Raw genomic sequence first — 14,364 nt, forward strand, 5'->3', positions numbered from 1 at the left:
AGTTAGGGTGTAAATCACAAGTTTTATATTATTTTATGATATGATTATATATCAATTCTTTGAACAACAATACAATGTTTGCTGCTATCACAAAGTCTGCCACAAAACGATTTTGATTCAAATTAAATCAATCAATATGAGACAAGATCAATCCTTATTGTCTTTTTTCTTGGATGCTTGCCATAGTTTGCCTGTGGCTAGGCTGCACAGTTTAAATGTTTTGGAAGGATGTGTGCTTAGATGCAAATTGTGACACAGACGTGCCATGGGAATTTCAAAATAAATGTGTATCTTGTAAATGACAATATAATGTTTTCATTTTGCAACTCTATATTGGATTGAATATACATACAATGATCCAGATCAATGCATTGTAACACCCCTAATAATTACATTTGCAAATACAAATTAAACTTTTGGTAGCCTACTAGAACAATAAAATCAACAGCTTTTTCTATCCACTAGATACATTTTTGCTGCAACTAAAAATTATTTAAGTGAGATGAATGGACTGCAAGCTTTCTTACAAGATCAAAAAAATATTGACCTCCTTTGGGGGCACAAGTTACTGTTGAAAAAAGGCATTGAATAGAAATGTGTTATCGCAATTGTCACCATATTTCAAAACATTCAAAATTTTAACAATATTGCATTGGGACTTAAAGTTTTGGTTAATCAAAATCAGCGATTTCCTTCTTAACGCGTGATAAAATGTGACAAAATACTACCAGAAAAGACTGGGGACTGCGCAGTACTGCATTGTGGAGTTAGACTGGTAAACTGTTTTTCACTTTTTTTAGATTTTTTTGGGGTGGGCCTAACAGCCTGCTCGATGACGCACTGGAGCCATCCTTAACATAATCCCTCCCCCCACTCTATAAAATATAGCTACAACCTTTTTAATGTTGGTAGTTAACCGAGAGAACTGCTCATTTTTCATAATTTTTAAACCTAATTCATGGTGATTTTTTTAAATAATTCAAATTTTGCTGAGTTGTACTTTTTTCTGTGGTGTGGCAGGCTCATTACACATTTTTATCTTTGCTTTACCTGGACATCAAATATTGTGATATTGTACTGTGGGGCCTCTGGTGATTCAATTAAATGTATTTTTTCACTAGATTTACCCTGCTTTAAAATCTTCCACATCAAATTTTAAGTATTAGACCAGTACAGTCTCATTTGTGTTTTTGACACATTTATTGTGCATGATATGGGTTTCACATTAAAAAGAAAAATATGAGAATAAAGACCACGATCAAGACCATTACGCAGACCACAAAAACGAGCAACTTCTGTTCATTTTCCTACAATACATTTGCCTTTGAGTCCATATTCTCCCATATGGAGACATGTGAGTGCCTCATTTAAGACAGAGAATTTCAAATGAATCTCATACATCACACACAGTCCACATGCAACAATGAACAGATCCATTACTCTGTCAGCAGGAGCAAAACCAGCCAGGCAGGCGCACACACACACACACACACACACGAACGCACACATGCACGCACACACACACACACACGCGCGCACACACACACACACACACACACACACACACACACACACACACACACACACACACACACACACACACACACACCCCCTTTTCCACTGTGTGAAAATCACCTTATTATCACCAGCACATAAGAAATCATAGTGCCTTCCAGATGTTTGATATGAATCAAGAACCTTGCCACAAATTACGTCTTGACATTAAAAAAATTAGCATTTCTCCTCTCAGGTGCTGTAAATCATTCATGATTCAGAGGTGCTTCCTGAGAAATCACATTCACCAGGTGTAATGAAAGACATTATCCACTTTATGCTGTTTGAACAGTAGGTGAAAACAAAAGGAACAGCGTGATATTCATCACAAGTCTCACTTCATTCTGTTACCTAAACTTGGAGCGCACAGACACAGTTTTCTCTTGAGTTAAAGGAAATTCCAGTTTATTATAAAGTGGGTTTTATTTTCATAGTTGTGGCCATCAAACTGCATCTATTATCAACACTCAAAGTTCACTTACCAGCTTTTTCCAGAGCTTTCAAGTTAGTAAGCGTTTCCAAGGTCGAAAATTAACTTGTCATGATCTTTTCTATCAGTTATGAGAAAATTGTGCTCACTAAATTTATTGCTGAGATGTAGGAACTTCGCAAAATCACTACAATTAAGTCCTACGGGGCAAGAAACACACTGATCGTACACTCTGTAAACAAGCCAACGTTTAGACAGATCTCCACCACTTTATTTGGGGATAAGTGGGCAAAAATAGCATTAAGAAGTTGGTGTGAGCTGATGTGTCAGGAACCGGTGACATTATGGCTACAATCCAGTAAGTCCAGTTTGAGTAACGGATTAATGCACTGAAAGATTTATCAGATGCCAAAATGCTGCACTGCTGTTTAGAATTTGTGAAACGATCACAGAGCTGGGAAGTTATAACAGCAGCAACTATTTCATCTTCATTGCGACAATTCTGAGGTAAAAAGTAAAAAATATGATGTTCATGTTACAAAGTACATCACCCGGAATGCATGCATATATTTGATTGACTAATGCAGTGGATGATATGGTGTTACACTGTGACAGAAGTTAAGTCTGGTTCAACTTTTTTTCTGGATGACATTGCATTTTTTTGTCAACTGCATTGGCACCTCAGCTTCATCAGTGTACTGGCCTCATCTAACTAAATTGGAAGAGTCTTTCCAAATAAAAAAACACTAACACCCGCTAACATCTGGTTTTTGTATTTAATATAAAGGTTTACGGCATTCACGGACAAATGACTCTGCATTAGTCACTAGTATTTATGGCTTCAGCTCCGATCGGTACCGAACGGCAGAGATAAATATGACAACCAGGTGGACACGCAAAATTTAGCCCCTTTTTCTGTGCGATGCTATGACACACTGCCACAAAATAGCGCCTGTCTCGGTCCAAAACATGCTCAAACACTGTTCCACATTTAGCCTGCACCGAGTCTGAGAAAGAGATTGAGTAAATATGCCATATAAAAAAGAGTCACCACTGTAACATTTTCACTATAGCCTTCAATGCTTCTTTCTACTAATTTTCGGCCTGCCAGTGACGTGTACTGTGAAACACCAGGGGATAAATAAACACATACAAACAACAACAACAACAAAAAATTACAAAAAGACAAACTTGTCCACTCCAGAACTGGCTCTGATCTACTGGCTATAGGAAATTAATTTCTCAAGGGTTTTTACATTTTAAAAACTTGCATTGATTAAATTTGGTGGATAAAGGGTATGTGTCTGTCTTTTGATTTTCTAAACGACTGTTCATTCGATCGACTTCACACTTGGCAAGCGTATTGCTAAGGGGCCCAGAGAGGTGCACTGTCAAGAGTGAGCTCTTGAAATCTGCAGGACATATTTAATATCATCAGAAGTACACACTGTGCACTGTATTGAGAGGGAACCCCTATTAAATGTTACAACACCAAGCGGCATGCTAGGTAAAGCTCGCTTTCCATTGCCCCCTACAGTACACTACAGATGAGAGACTGGAAAGACCATAGGTTAGTGATGTTCAACTTTTTCTAATTCACGGAAAATAAACTGATTCACACTGGGATTTTTTTTTGCACTTTGAATGTAAATAAGGTGCCAGAGTGCATAAAACAGCATCAAATAGAGCAGGTTTTAAAAAAATAAACAAATAATAATAATAATAATTTAAAAAAAAAAACACCTGCCTTGGGTGTTACATTGTAGCAAATTTAAACATTTCAAGCATAAGCGATGAAACCTTCAGAATGATCACTCTTGGTCCTAGAAACAGGCAGACTTCACTGAGACCTTAAAATTATTGTGTGAGCATTTGTGCCCAAATCACACGTAGACTCTAGCATCGCTAGAGGAAACAACTCTGTCATGGCAGGTGTCAGGAACCAAGGAAGGGCAGTGTCAAGTGTGAAGCTGTTTGCACAAGCGTTTCTTGATGTTGGTAACAATCCTTTACTGCAATAGAAAACTGCACTAGTCAGTCAAAAAACAGTCGATCAAACCAAAATATCAAACAATGAACTGCAATGTGAGTTTACAACAATTTAATATTGTTAGAAATAGGTCTGACTACCCAAACAGTTTATTTAAATCTTATGTTCAATTTTTGACTTGTCTGACCTTGTAGGGATACCACTGAGCTCCAAGTACAATTCGATCAAAGCTGGGGCTGACAGCGTTAATGCATTAAGCACAATGCGATTAAGGTCCATACTTAATTTACTTTTTATTGTAATTGTGTTAATGGCCGACTGATAATTCTGTCACTTAAAGGCTGAAACAGGTTTTAAAGGTACAGCTATGATACTGTTATCATATGGAACTAGAAGACTTGAGAAATACAGTGGTACCAACCAGGTCTTGAAAGGGGCCAAACAACACTTCAAAGTTAGGCTCTTTTTTTGGTGATGGAAAAACAGCACAATCATTTCACAGAGGTCCCTTTACCTCTAACCAAAGATATCGTCCCCTTACAAACATGCCCACTTTATGCTAATCCCATGCAGTTTTCTTTTGCTGTCATTTGATTCCTTATCGAGTCAATCTGATAGGAGATGCTTCACCTTGTTAATATGGACCTCATCTGTTTTATAATGCAAAATAATGGAATTGAAAACATGATTAAAAAAAACATTCGTGATTAACTATTTAAATTCTGTGATTAATTGCCATTTAAAAAATGTGATAATTCATTTGACAGCCCTAATCATGAAATTAAACTGACAATAAGAAAATAAGACACAAAATGTCAAAAATGTGAATTTTCAGGGGCAGTTGTCAGAAATCTTCATGCCCATTGCTCATACTGAGACACCAGGAGAGCTATTGGCAGCAGGCCTGCCTGCATACAACCTGCCCTCCTGCCTCTCTGCCACCCTGAGGCATTGCATATTAAATGGCAAAGGTCTGAGGTGTCTGGTGTTGGCCAGTCAGTGCCCTGGTTCAGTAAGATCAAGGGGAAGGAGGAGGCACAGAGCAGGTGCCAGTCAAAACTGTACTTTTCTGTGCATGGTTTTGAAATTCAACATGTGAAAATGGTCACAGTTATGAATGCTAGCGTGAGTGATGTCTGTCTGTTTGCTCAGGGATAGCGCAGTGCAATTTTCAGGATGTGTGCAATATATGCTAGGAAAGACCGTCTTCATCCTGATTAGGAATAATGAAACTGATATAGACGAGGTCGATAATCAGCAGGTTTTCAGTGGCCTGGAAGTTTGTGTAACCTGGTGCTTCAGATGTTGAGTCGAAGGGACATGAGAAGGGCAAAGGTGTTGACTGCAGAGTCATTTACACTCAGAGGGACTCTGATGTCTGCACACACAGGCACCCTGCAGTGACTATGCTGTCAGCACTAGGAAGGAGTTTAGGAAGTGTGAGTTAATATCTGAGTCTGTGTGTGAAACTGTGACTAAAATGACGAGTGTATCAAAGTTTTCAAACAGCAATTCTAGCATAAATTAAGTTTGTACCTCTTTAGGACTATTGCGACATCTTTCAAATTCCAGGTAGCAATCTCTGGAAACTCCTAACGCTACTTTCAATAATACGTCACCTTTTTTTTAAAAATAGTAGCCATCATTAATACAAGTTTCTTGAGAAATGTCAACAACTTGCAACCTTTAACATTTCATTCATACTAATGTGGAATTTGGCTCATTAAATGACAACCAGAAAACTGAGACGAGATAGACTGAGATGTCTTAATTTCCTACTTCTCTAACATCTGTCTTTTTCCTGTCAAGTAAAATTTCCAACCAGAGATAGTTTACCTGATTTTTGTCCATGTGATTAAATAAGCAATTGAATTTTACATAATTCTAGCTAATATTGGAATCCTCTGATTTACTTTATTGCAATGCTCTAGAAAAAAAATCCTGCCTTGAAACAAAGTAACATTAAAATCCAAAGTGTAGTAATACAGATGGGGATAGAAAACCCTCTTGTCATTCAATCTTTATCCATGAAAAAGCAAGTTTTAGACACTACATGTATTGAAATGTCAAATAGAGATTAAAATAATCTGCTCTGCACTTCCTGTAACTGTAGTGCTAGCTCTGTACCATATGGCTTTTAACAGGTTTTCATAATGTTTTTGACTTGTGGATTTGCAAAACAAATAATCTACAGACAAAACAGACAAAACCATAATCAGTTAACACAAAATATGCATTTACTTATGTATGTGGACAATTAGAAACTCACCCATGTGTTGTGTGGAGTGAAAACAATGAATGAATTCAATTAGTGTTAATGGATTTCTGCTGAATGCTTTCAAGTGCACAGCTCGATCTGCTGCTGGTTAGTTCGGCATGTTCTTTGTGAACTTTCTACTTTTATGATCATGCATTCATTACTATTGACTTTTATCTGACCTATTAACTGTTATGACGATAGAAGACTTTGAAAATACTAAATACTAATTACTAAAAAGACTAAGGTCTTACATCCTCTCACATCTATAATAAGATTTTTGCAAAGACTGGGGCTCTTGAAGGGTCACAATTTGCAAAACTAAAAACAGATTTCTTTTCAGATCATTTCCCATCCTGCTCCTGGGAAATATTTTGCCAAACTTTAAGAAATATGACATAATAACAATTCCTTACATGTCTGAAAAACCACATAGCTCTGGAGACGAGATAACAGGCGTCATATGTCAACAGGATTCTCGTCAATTCAGGATCAGTATAATTTATAAAAATAAACTGTATTTGTAGACAAACTAAACATGTTGATGTTTTAGCTTCAACTTACTAATGGCCTCTATTGGTTAGCTGTGATGAGACCGTTGGAATGAGAAATGAACTGTTTCAAAAATTAACATTTCTCACTAAAATGAGTTCCACTTGGTGTATCAGATACAGATGCTTTTGCACCTCTCTTGGTTTATTAGCTTTAGAAAAAAAACACGAAAAAATGTCTAGAAACTACATTTATAATTCTTAGAATTATGTACTTAAAATGATGATACAGAAAAAAATATATTAGTACTTTATTAAGTTAATTTTCTTATTTGTTTTTGTATTTTACATGTTTTTCCTCTTTTTTTTCTCCAAGTAATTTTCTTGTGACTTCTTACTAATTTTTTTTTTTTTTTTCAAATTTTTGGGCCATTCCTTGTTAAATTCCTTAGTGCTTTCTTTCCATATTTGTGAAAGAAACTGTGCTCAATACTTGTAATGCATTATTAATAAGCAAATTTACAAAGTGACTAATATAATATGTTTATAAATCAGCTAATGGTGGGAGGGGGAAAAAGTGGTCATGCTTGTGATTCTGATCACAAGAGAGTTCATGGGTTTTTTGAGGTGATAAGAGGAGACATGGCAGTTGATCTTTCAAGAGGGCTGACACTACACCAATATGACAACATGTTGGATTTGAAGGCAATGAAAGAGGTGAGCTAAGTGAAGCTGTGTTTCTACTTAAATCTATTGCTTGCTTTGAAATCCTTGCAATGCATGATGAAAAATCAGGAATTATCTACACAATACCTTCTTATTTCACTACAAACCCCCCAAAAAGGTGGCAACATGCTGGAGGGATCGGTGGGGAGCTTAAAGTTTTTCTTGTACGCTAAATGACCACTTGTGTTTGTATTAATATCAAACCGCTTTAAAAAGAAAAGTTCACACAGGCCCAGTTTTAGCTGGCAATAGTTTGAGTCTTAGGTGAATGTGGCTGTGTAGCTACGATAAATCACTTAATATTTACATAGGTAATGTGCTTATTTATCTCGGTTAAGATGGGATGGTGCAAGACGCCAGTGGATGGAGAGCTTCAAAGTGAAGGTGGTGTGTAGCCTAGTCATTTGGAACTATTTATTAAGATATAGGTTAACAATAAAAGCATACACTAAACACATTCATCTATGAAAAACAACTCTCATTCCTTTAAAGGGAGTGTGTTTTGGGGCAATGAATAAGGCAATTAATTAATTTAGTTTGTGAGAGAAAACCAAGAGAGAAAAGCAAAGGACACACGAGTCCACGTACATGACCTTCGTCATGACCTTTACATGTTGTGTCTCACGCCATGTTTTACTGTCTCCCTCCTCCTCTTCCTCTCCACTTCTCTTTGTCTATCCCACCCCTGCTACATTTCACTGCTTGGACTCCCATCGAATGGAAAACAGCTGGATCAGGGACTGCCCCAAGCACATTATGCCCAATTCTTAAATGAATTCCCATCTACCTCTCCCCTCTCCTCCTCTGTCCAGTGTGCTCCCTTGCTCCCTGTCCTCATTTAAGGTGGGGCCGCGCAGCTGAAACAAAAGAAAAACAGCCCATATGAGAACATGTTTCTCACCCACATATGGTACTCTCTCCCTCTCCCACTTTCTGTGAATTCGTTTCCCAACCGTACTCCCTGGTGATACTCTGGTGTTATGGCTAGTTCTGCTTTTGACAAGTTGAAAAACGCGGAGATATAATGCAGCTGAGCTGAACGGCCAAGTATGCATGTAGTTAAGTAATGTGTCAGAGTTATTACTTTGCCCTGGTACCCAACCTAGTTCACCTGCTGGGGGAGATATGAAGACAAAAGCAGCCATAAAGCTGCGCTTGGATGGAACCTCTTATAAAAACCTCTTCAAACGATCTTATAAGGTCCATTTAAACTGCACTGTAGAATTAAGCGTTTTTACAGTTTTTTTTTTTCTTCGAGAGATGACACATTTTGCAGCTTGTCATTTCAAAACCAGCTATAGAAAATACTAATTCTGTCTTTTGCACATGCACTGTATGTAAGCAGTTTTTGGATTGTTTTTGCAAAACTGATGTCAATATTGTTTTGTCTTCACACACAACATGCTAAACTGTGACAATGTAACTTTTAAAAATGCGAAATACAAAGTATTCCTTAAATAAGGAAAAAAAGAGAGAGAGATGACTGGTTTCTCTGTACACTATAACCAGACGTGGGTCACAAACTTGTAGCAGGTGCTCACGGAAAACGGAAACCAACAGGATTAAACAGGAGGGGAATCCAGGTACTCCAAAAGTAAAATGTAAAAAAAGAGGAGGAATTACATTAAAAAGCCTTGATTGTAGTGGCTTAATCATTAAAAATGTGTGTGTTTTGACCACTACTGGTCTTCGTCAGGGCTTCAAAATCAAATTCAAAAAGTTTAAAGCAGACTGATTGTTTTGCTAACAAGCTGAAAACACTGAAAAATGTTCACCTTGTACAGATAAAGTAAATATGTTGGCCCTGGGACGCCTTTTTACACAACCAGCAGATTAAGAGCTATATTAGTGTTAAAGCAAAATAAAGAAAGATGCTGCTGTTTGACTGCAGCCTGTTCACTTAAGGGCCTTTATGAGACACACTGGGCTTTTGGTTAACTCTTAAATAAACCCATCGGAGGCAAGACTTGACAATTACCTTGTTTAAAGACCGAGAATGTCCGTATAGGCTGGGAAGTCAACAGATCAAACAAAACAAGACTTTCACTTAGAAGACTATTGTTCATGTCTTGTCTGAAACCAAAAGTGGACATTTTTTTAAACAAAATACGTCATTCACACATAGTTGTCGTGCGCTGATGTCAATTGTGTGATGCATTTACACCATGCTACCTTATTGTAATTTGATTACTTAATCAAAGAATTGTTTACTTTACATTTGATTACTCTTTTGTTACTTTTTTTACAAATGTTTTGAGCTGAGGGATAAAGCTGAAAAGCTGTAAAAACATACATTTAAATGAGGTAGTGGCAACCGTACAACAGTACTCAACACTGATTACTGGTAAACTTTTACCAAAAGTTCCTATATAATAAACATAGATTGTTATATTCTGCCTCTAAGCTTTTAACCCCCCAAAATGTATTTGGATAGAACCTTTTTGTAACCACCAACAATTTGACTGGTACCTGTAATTCAATAACATATTTTTTTTCTCAGTAATTGATTACAATCAAATGTGAAGTTTTGTTGCCTCAACCTCACTGGACAGTTTCACAATTTTAAACAAATGTTAGGGTGTGTTTCAGTTATGCATCACATAGCGAAATTAAATGGTGCCCTGTGCGTCACTGCGAGACACGGAGGGTTGTGACAAAGCATTGCTATTTGAGGAGTGAGAACGGGTTGGTAAGTGACATCAGAGTGAGTTTGCTAATTTTTATGATTAATCGTGTTACTGTCAAACAAAAATGATGTCTATGTTAAAGTAAATGACAAAAAGGTACTCTTAGGTAATGAAAGGAATTTTCAATGTCTCATAATCTGTTCATTGCCACAATGGCCTCCATTAAAGTCTCACTTTAACATGAAGTAGAAGCTTTAACTTTGTCATGCCTGATAAAAGAGTAAAGGTTGCATGAATATAACATATAAGAGCTTCTCAGGGAGTGTCAGTCTGCGTTCACTGGCAGCCAAACATTTAGAGGAAGTGTAAAAGTTGGAAATTAACAAGTGCTTTGCTCTACTTATCATTATGAAGTAAAGGTTGATTGTGCAATGTAATGGCTGTAGAGTCATGACAACATTGCCGTTTAGACTAGCTTCCTATAAGTCTTGCTTTCACATGCAATTCTGACTGTCACCACAGAGGAAGTGCGTCAACCACCATGCAACCAAAACAGGAAGACGATAGCACTTTTATTTTCTCCAGTAGCTATTGGTAGCTATCCCTAGTTACCAAGGAGTATGAATATAAGTTATTTGTAGTTACTGTAAGCTATTTTGTTGAGTTGCCACTTAGTGAAATGCTTTGAGTGAATTTAAGTTCCCTCTGATGAGCAGTGATGCAGTTTGTAATATTAAAGATCATGACGGACGCTGTCATTTGCTATTGTTGACAATACGGGGAGCAATAAAGTCTCCATGTTTTTATTTTACCACATTCATAAGTACGGATGAAACTCATAACCCTCGGCTATATTACTATGCCCAAGAGCGGAAATGGCGGACGGTGGAACAACCCAAGTAACTGTTGAAAATTCAATGCAGTGTGTCTTGTGTTGGTGATGGTTGCTACGCGCTGAGGAAAACAGAAAACGATCTGGTTGTCTTTGCAACAGTAATACCTCTTAGAAACACTGGGAGGAGGGAGAGTTGAAAAGTTGTCTGTTTCCACTTTAAACCTCTTATGTTATCAGCATTGTACAGTTTTAAATTTGATAGTAAACAGTTCAGTCGAAGTGGATCCAAAAGCAAAGCTTATACATGATGCATTATTGTTGTTGTGAGTGATTAAGAGGATTAGGATGGTGGAGGGTGGTTTGGTAAGACAGTAAGAGGCAGAGGGGGGTCAAGAGAAGTGCGAGGAGGAAGTGTTGCTTCAGCTGGTAAAGGGGCCTGGGTGACAAATTGGGTGTATATTGTGGGCAATGTGTGTTTGTGTCTATGCCAGTGTAATTTCCTGCCTGCAGACTGACTAACATGTGGGCACCTGCCCTGACAAATCCACCCATCCTGTTTATCTCAGCTCACACGATGCATAACTCTCTCTGCTGCTGCACAAGCTTTATCAGGCGAGAAAGATGCAAAGCAAATATTGAAGACACATACAAAAAATGTGTAAAAACATTACTCTTTTGTGCACCAGGATGCCAAAACACCTCAAAACTGAACTACACTTTTCAGAAACTTGGTGTTTCATACCAGCCCATATGGTGATAAGAGAAACTGGTATAAAGGTTCATGAATGTGTCATTCACAGTTGCTGGAAGGAACAGGGAGAAGCACATACAGTAAACCAAACAGGGACTTTAAATCATAAAGTTTGCACATCCAGCACAAGCGGCCAGACAAGCCTGGACAAAGTTGCGTGGCCTTGGGGGGAGAGGCTGACGGCCAGCCTGGCTGGGTGACACACACACATAGAAATAAAGGCAGCCCAAACATTAGAAGTAATAATGAGATCTTTATCTATCAGGGGGAAGGTAGAGACAGCCTTTATACTGCAGGCCTGGAGGGGAAAAAGTTGAACAAACTAATAAGCTGGCATGCAAACAATTGCAGTTCAGAAGGTGAGAGTGTGTTTTACAATAAGAGACACATACAGGCCTATAGAAGTTATGTGACCTTTAATTTATTGAGCGTGATTTCATATGAAAGCATTGGCAGTGAGATGTGTTCTGTGTTTGACACAAAGTGTGAAGGTGAAACTGCCAGATCTGTAGCTGGAACTTTAACGCTATTGTGTATGTGTGTGTGTGTGTGTGTGTGTGTGTGTGTGTGTGTGTGTGTGTGTGTGTGTGTGTGTGTGTGTGTGTGTGTGTGTGTGTGTACGGGCGCGTATTTTTTTGGGTCATAGAAGAGAGAAAGTCACTGAGCTGTTAAAACCAGGGTGTCCATTACCTTCTTAGCATGGAGTTACACACTTAAAAGCAGTCCATTAGTATTCTGTTCAGTTTGACAAGGGTAATAAATTACCACGTGCTTCATCATTTTCACTTTGTGTGTGTGTGTGTGTGTGTATTCGAGAAGAAAGCAAGGCTGTGGTTTCTATATGTTTGGGCAAATCTATCTTAATGAACATCTGATTGAGCCTTTAATGTGTAAACATGTAATTTTCCAAATGTCTTGTGTTTTTTTTCTTTAAGTTCTGTATAAGTTCTGTATTAAACTACTATTAAACTAAACTAATATTAATCATTTTGCATTGCCAATGCCAATAGGTGAGCAGGTTTGTTTGTTCATTAAGATCCCTATTAGCTTCTGTTTAAAGGTTGTCATGCAAGTTAAAACTGACATTTTCCCCATATTCCTTGGTTGCTCTTGCAGCCTGTGGATAGACTTCTATAGGTAGGATTTGAGTTGATTTTTTTTTTTAGGGAAAATCCAAAGGATGTGTCTCCCTGGCTACACAGCTAACAGTGTGCACCAGGAGCTAAAGTTAACCAAGAAATGCATTTCGCTAACAACAACAAATGACTGGTATACACCACAACACAGAGATCACACAAGCTGTGCCTCCATTATAAAGCTACATTCTGCTGCAGCAGCCCGGGGAGACTGACCTTAATTAGCGCCCTGTAGCAACCCAAATTCAGCCACAGCGAGATCGCGTGCCATGCGCCGTTACATGGATGAGATCCATATCCACTATGTATATGGTCTGCGCTGGCTGCAACAGCGGCTATGGTATGATTTAACATTTCTTCCAGCCTTTCATCAATGTGATGTTGCTCATTCTCCCTCTTAGTCTTGTGTTCGTCACTGTTTTGGCTCATTCACAGGTGCTCCTAACAGCAATGGAGTGTGAGTACTGGTGCATGAGCAACAGGATGCTGACAGCATTAACAAACTCAGAGAAAGGTGTCACTAACACCAAGTTTAATACAGAACCAACAATAGCCAAAACAAAACAACAAATGGGGGGCTGTGGTAGCAGGTCGGGCTGTCTATTAATTGTCAAGTTGGTGGTTTGATTTCTGTCCCCTCTTGTCCACATGACAGTAACATCTTTAAGCAAACACCAACCCCCCCTCCCACAACAAAGGTACTTTGGAGAACCAGAAAAAGATGTAATTTCCATGCACACTAATGGCATTACATACAGTAAACTTTATAAAAAGTACAGTCAAAGCATGTTGTAAAAGCACATGTGGCACAGAGAGGTTACTGGTCTGTTTGGGAAGCTCCGAAAAACGACATGTGTGTGTCATCCAGCTCTAGATTAGAGCCCCATTAGCCTCAGTGGCTGGTCGGCTGTTTAGACTGAGTGTAAACACAGAGAGAGGGATGGTCTGACGTCTTCTGTCTCCATCTTCAAACCTCTGATAACACTTACAAAAAACACACGCACTTAGAGGCACATGCAGACACACAACAACATGTCTGGATAATCTGACTTCACTATGCCACGTGTGTATGTGTGTGTGAGCAGAGTGTGTCTGACTGTGAGAACGCTCTGTGGATTGCTCTCATGCCCTCCGCTGGCATCATCCTCACTTCCTGTACCAGCTGCAGCTTGTCTCCCGTCCTCTTTATGTCATTCTTTTTCTGTATTGCTCTCTCCGGGCAAATCTGATTCTTCTTCCATTCCCACGATCAGATTACATAAAAAAGTGTTTCTTAGCTGAGTCATGAGCATAAAGTGTTACTTGAAAAAAAAAAGTCAGTAAGTAAAACTAAAAGCAACTTAGCTCTGTGTGAGACAAAAAACGATAAATGTGTATTTTAAAAGTGTGAAAACATGTGGGCTGACCTGAATGCTTCGAAGCTTCAGTCATTGCCATGCTAATCAGCATCAAAATCAGTGTTCAAAACTCCATTTTACTACCCTCCAAAATTCCCCATAGCACATACATTATGAAATTAGAAATCCCACATTATTCATTTCTGAGACAAAGACATTTAAAATTAAGT

The 14,364-nt window shown here is 38.3% G+C and overlaps 1 long non-coding RNA gene across 1 annotated transcript in view; it reads right to left on the minus strand.

The window, feature by feature from the left end:
* Window positions 1-14,364, minus strand: part of LOC148189395 (uncharacterized) — a 92,735-nt gene that overhangs the window by 36,419 nt on the left and 41,952 nt on the right. The window lies entirely within an intron of this gene.

The sequence above is a fragment of the Plectropomus leopardus genome, chromosome 6, assembly GCF_026936395.1.
Source record: "Plectropomus leopardus strain MGB_pleo_1.0 chromosome 6, ASM2693639v1, whole genome shotgun sequence".
NCBI lineage: Eukaryota > Metazoa > Chordata > Actinopteri > Perciformes > Serranidae > Plectropomus > Plectropomus leopardus.